General features: G+C 40.5%; 1 non-coding gene across 1 annotated transcript; it reads right to left on the bottom strand.

Moving 5' to 3' along the window:
* Positions 1-5,358: 5,358 nt before the first annotated feature.
* Positions 5,359-5,460, bottom strand: LOC112645678 (U6 spliceosomal RNA). The gene has a single exon (XR_003127186.1). It is a non-coding gene; the product is annotated as a U6 spliceosomal RNA (small nuclear RNA).
* Positions 5,461-6,063: the final 603 nt, after the last annotated feature.

Raw genomic sequence — 6,063 nt, 5'->3', positions numbered from 1 at the left:
GAACACACCACATTCTCACGGACTTCTGGGCTTTCAAACGCGGTATCTCCTCTTCTTGGGAAACACATTATGCCCCATTCCTCCTCATTTGCTTTCCTACTTCTCATTGTATCTGCAATTCCTCATCCACACTGTGGACATAGGAGAATTGAAAGAATAAAAATAAAGAGAGGATTTGTGAGCCAAGGATATGATTTAGTATATATTTCATACATGAGGAAATCAGAAAAGCCAATAAAACTATGGAAAGATGTTCAACCAAAGTAATTATGAAGAAACTACAAATTAAAACTATAGGCTATCATTTTCCACCCACCAGACTAGCAAATGAAATGAAAAAGCATGACAGTATTAAATATTGGGATATACAAATGCTTAACTATTGCTGGTAGCAGTAAAGAGGTCCAAACTCTTTGGTAAACAATTTGACATTGTCCTATCAAGGTGAACATGTGCATACCCTAAAACTGAGCAATTTACTTCTAGGTAGTATGTACCTAGAGAAACATATATGTGATCCAGAGACATGTATAAGAATGTTCACGGTAGCACTGTGATGATCAAAAACTGGAAAAACAATCCACATGTCCATTGACAGAATGGGCAGTAGATCGTGGTATGTTTATATGATGGGATACAATACAGCAAAGAAAATGAATGAATTACAGCTCTATGTGACAAAATGGATAAATCCAGGAGCATAATGTTAAATTAAAAAAGCATACTGCAGGATACTTTCAGTATAATACCTTACATAAAAATTTAAAAACAAAGTTAACAATATATTTTGTACATACATATACAAAGGCATGTAGTAAAACCATAAAGAAAAGCAAAGCTAAACAAAAAATTCAGGACAATGGCTATTTGTGGGTCCAAGATATAGTCCAGAAATGAGACACAGAACTGGGTTATAAAATAACCATGAGTGTTTATTTTATTATGGTCTTAAATATTTGATAGAACAAATCAGTATGAGTTTAGGGGCATCTGGGTGGTTCAGTCAGTTAAGCATCTGACTCTTGATTTCGGCTCAAGTCATGATCATGATTAGGGTCATGAGATGGAGCCCTATGGTGGGCTCTGTGCTGGGTGTGGAGTTTGCTTAAGATTCTCTCTCTCGGGCAGCCCGGGTGGCTCAGTGGTTTAGTGCTGCCTTCAGCTGGGGGCATGATCCTGGAGACCTGGGATTGAGTACTACGTCAGATTCTCTGCATGGAGCCTGCTTCTCCCTCTGCCTGTGTCTCTGCCTCTCTCTGTGTCTCTCATGAATAAATAAATAAAATCTTTAAAAAGAAAAAGATTTTCTCTTTCCCTCTCTCTGCCTTCTACTCCCCCACCTCCTACATATATGCTCTCTTTCTCCAAAAAGTAATGAAGTATGAGTTTACTTATTTCTCCCTTTATCTGCCCAAATCAGTTGTCTCTGTTATTTCTATCTTTTTTTTTGTCTCTGTTATTTCAAGGTAGAGTCTATGATTCTTGAACATCAGCCTGTTTCAAGGCCATACTCTCAGCCCCAGTTCTGAGGAGACATTTTGTCCATGTATTAAATCCAGTTTCAGGATGCCTGGGTGGCTCAGTGGTTGAGCGTCAGCCTTCGGCCCAGGGCATGATCCTGGAATCCTGGGACTGAGTTCCACATCAGGCTCTCTGCATAGAGCCTGCTTCTCCCTCCCTATGTCTCTGCCTCTCTCTCTCGGTGTTGCTTGTGAATAAATAAATATAAATCTTAAAAAAATGAAAATAAATAAATCCAGTTTCAGACAATAAGGAAAGTGGGAGATTAAGAACCGTGTCCCACTCCTGACCCTGCCATTTATTAGCTATGCCATTTCAGGAATCTCAGCCTCAGCTTGCTTACCTACAAAATGGTACTAACAACTCCAACCTACAAGGTTGCTGTGAGGATTCAATGAGACAACTGTGCACAAAGCACTCAGGACATAATAAGTGCTTCGAACATATTTGCTTCCTCCCCCATCATAACAGAAATGGATAAGACTGTGTATTCAAGATGGTTTGCAACCATCACCATTTTTTTTTTTTTTAAAGGAGCACCTGGATGGCTCAGTTGGTTAAGAATCTGCCTTCAAAAAAAAAAGAATCTGCCTTCAGGTTCAGCTCAGGTCATGATCCCAAGGTCCTGGGATTGAACCTCCTATGGGGCTCCCGGCTCAGTGGGGGGTCTGCTTTTTCCTCTCCTCCTTGTTCATGCTCTCTCACACACAAATATTTATTATTCGAGAGACAGAGAGTGCAAAGGGGGAGGGACAGATGGAGAGGGAGAGGGAGAGAGAATCTTTTTTTACAATTTTTTTTTATTTATTTTTTTAGGATAGTCACACAGAGAGAGAGAGAGAGAGAGAGAGAGAGAGAGGCAGAGACATAGGCAGAGGGAGAAGCAGGCTCCATGCACCGGAAGCCCGATGTGGGATTCGATCCCGGGTCTCCAGGATCGCGCCCTGGGCCAAAGGCAGGCGCCAAACCGCTGCGCCACCCAGGGATCCCAGGGAGAGAGAATCTTAAGCAAGCTCCATGCTCAGCACGGAGCCCAACTGGGGCTGGATCTCACAACCACCCTGAGATCATGAGCTGAGCTGAAACCAAGAGTCAGACACTCAACCAAAGCCACCCAGGCACCCCATTACTGCTCTTTACAAACCAAATTTAAGCTTGTGCACTCCTTCAGTCAACTCTCATTTGGCAGGCTTTATGATGATTGATTGAGTAGCTTCAATTGCACAAGGGAGAAATGGCATCTTTTCTAACCTCAGGACTAGACCTAATGAAGAGATTTCTGACCCAAGTTGTGTGCTATGTAAGAACAAAGTTATAGGGACTTAGGCGATGGGCCAGAAAAATGTTTAATAAATAATGAAAATATGACCCCTGGCGCCAGTAGGCTGCTTAAGGCCATTCATACTCCCTTGCCATCCGCTGAGTCATTGCTAAGCTGGGGAAACATGAGTTCCTGAAGCTACCTGGAAGGCTGGTTATGTCATCTCTGGTTGAAATGGATTCTGAAATATATGTCATCTCCTGGGGGAGAGGGGGAAGGGAGCTTAACTCCTGGGAAGTGAGATATTACTTTGTTCCAGTTTGCAAAACAGATCTATCAGACTCCATTCCCAGAAACTGTCTCCTGAATGACTTAAAGCAGGGCTAAAGAAACAGAATGCATATTTTTAATTGATTCTTTCTTTGAGCCGAGTTCCAAGTCGCCTAATACATTTTTAAATTCCCAAAGAGCTAGTTGCATTCAGAGTGACTCCAAAAAAGTTGTTCTAATTTGGGATGTCAGGCATCACTGCCACATATCATCACAACAATTGCTACTCTGGCTAATTGGAGGATAGATGAAAGGCTGTTTTCTTCATCTACCTCATCTGCCTTCTCCTTCACTTTATTGGGTATCAGTTCTTAAAATTAGGGGTATGAATATGATCTATCCCCCTGTTAATTCAAGAGTTAGGTCACAGGAGGACCCTAGGATTTTAGAGCTGGCAGCTGGAGCTCAGAGTTCTTGCATGCTTTTCCCGAAACTGTAGTGTGTAATAGAATCAGTGGGAGGGCTTGTTAAAACACAGATTGCTGGGTTCCATTCTAAGAGTTTCTGATTCAGTCTCTGATGTATAGGGTGTGGCCTGAGAATTCACATTTTGGGCAGGTTTGTGGCATTTTTTATGCTTCTGGTCCACGGACCATAGTGTGAAAAACACTGTCTCAGTTTATTTTTTTATTTTTTATTTTTTTAAGATTTTATTTATTTATCCACGAGACACACACACACAAAGGGAGAGGAAGGCTCCATGCAGGGAGCCCGACATGGGACTCGATTCCAGGTCTCCAGGGTCACACGGCAGGCTGAAGGCGGCACTAAACCGCTGAGTCACCCGGGCTGCCCAACCCTGTCTCAGTTAATTGAAGGACAAGGTATAGGGGCCAATGCTTAAGCAGTCCAGTACTTTCTCCAAGCAGGCTTTTCTATAGGGTATAGATTTCATGCTAAAATTATGGAAACCAGAGGTTCTTCCCTTCTGGGACTTCTCAAAGGGGAGAATTACATTGGAGGAAGACCTAAAAGCATGAACTTTAGTATCAGAAAGACCTGGGTGAGGGATCTGCTGGTCCATGGTTTAGCTTGCTGACTTTGGGCAAGTTGTTTAGGTTATTTGAATATCAATTCCTTCATATGTAAATCATAAATGACTGGTTCTTCTAACAATTTGAGACTTCTGAAGAATAGTTCAAGAACTATTTGACATAGAGTTATAGACTATAAGCCACAGGGCATCTAATTTAGGTTCTTCACTTTTCAGATGTGGAAACAAAGGTCCAGAGAAAGTATCTTAGTGAAGATCTCATAGCAAATGGCAGAATGAGGACCAGCATACAGGTCTTTTAATGTGTTTTGTTTTGTTTTCATCATTCACATTGGAAGAATATTTCCAAACCAAAGATTTCAAAACTAAATACTTTGGTAGTAGAAATCCATTCATATAGCAAAATGTAAACTTATGATAAATATTTTCTTTTATTTTTTTTTAAATTATTTATTTATTCATTCATAGAGAGAGAGAGATTGAGAGAGAGGCAGAGACACAGGCAGAGGGAGAAGCTGGCTCCATGCAGGGAGCCCAATGTGGGACTCGATCCCAGGTCTCCAGGATCACACCCTGGGCTGCAGGCAGTGCTAAACCACTGCACCACCAGGACTGCCCCTATGATAAATATTTTAGGCAGTCATATTAGCTAAACTCTGTGATTTAATCTATTTTTTTTTTCTTTAGAGAGAGAGAACGTGAGTGGGGGCCTGGGGCATTGGGAGGGGCAGAGAGAATCTTTTTTTTTTCTTTTTTTCTTTTTTTTTTGGGCAGAGAGAATCTTAAGCAGACTCCACACTCAGCATATAGCCTGACGCAGAGCTTGATCTCAAGACCCTGAGATCATGACCTGAGCCAAAATCAGGAGTCAGACTTTTTTTTTTAAGATTTTATTTATTTATTCATGAGAGACACAGAGAGACAGAGAGAGGCAGAGACACAGGCAGAGGGAGAAGCAGGCTCCATGCAGGGAGCCTGACGTGGGACTTGACCCTGGGGCTCCAGGATCTTGCCCTGGGCCAAAGGCAGGCTTCAAACCACTGAGCCACCCAGGAATCCCAGGAGTCAGACTCTTAACTGACTGAGCCACCCAGGTACTCCTAATTTATTTTTCAAAATACCAATTCTTGTACAATGTTACACATTATACTTTTTCCTTTAGCAAAAAGAATGTTTTTTTAATATTTTGGCAAAGTCTTTTCCAGACCAAACATGAAATAAGCAGGCAAGAATGAACTATTTTATAGTGTACAAAAATATGGAACTCTACAAATTTGTGTGTCATCCTTGTCCAGGGGCCATGCTAATCTCTGTATCATTCCAATTTCTTTATATGTGCTGATGAAGTGAGTACCACATTACACTTTTATACAATGGGACACATTATATGGGAAGATAATAAGAATTTGTTCTTTTCACTCTTAAGTATGAAAACTTACAGCAGCTCTCCAATATTGATTTTACTTTTCTTTACAGTGGATTTTCAGAAAGTCTTTGTGGCATAATAATGTTTTGCAAAAAGGGTGTGACTATTTATAGAATTATTGTCTTTGCTGCTAGAAAGGAGTACCTTTGAAAAAGGAGAGCTTAGTAGATGTGAAATCAATTTCCACATGGAGGATGAAAAAGTTACAAATGTATTAGGAAAATTACAATAAATGTTTAAAAGAAAAAAAATGGAACTCAGAGGACATTATTCATGAAACCATACTTGGGATATATACAAATTAGAATATTTTAGCTAGCTAAAACTCCTCATCCAGTAGACATGGACCCTGTGATGCAACAGAGTTGAGAGAAGATATTAATATTTTCTAAAATATTAATATTTGGTGAAGCTAAGAAATAAACGGTAATTAAGAAACAGGGATGAGCATGCAAAATACTGAAACTGGATCACTTTCTTATACCATACACAAAAATAAACTCAAAAGGGTTTCAAGGTGAGACCTAAAAT

This window comes from Canis lupus, chromosome 1 (genome assembly GCF_003254725.2).
Source record: "Canis lupus dingo isolate Sandy chromosome 1, ASM325472v2, whole genome shotgun sequence".
NCBI classification, from domain to species: domain Eukaryota; kingdom Metazoa; phylum Chordata; class Mammalia; order Carnivora; family Canidae; genus Canis; species Canis lupus.
This window is presented reverse-complemented; position numbering and strand designations above follow the sequence as displayed.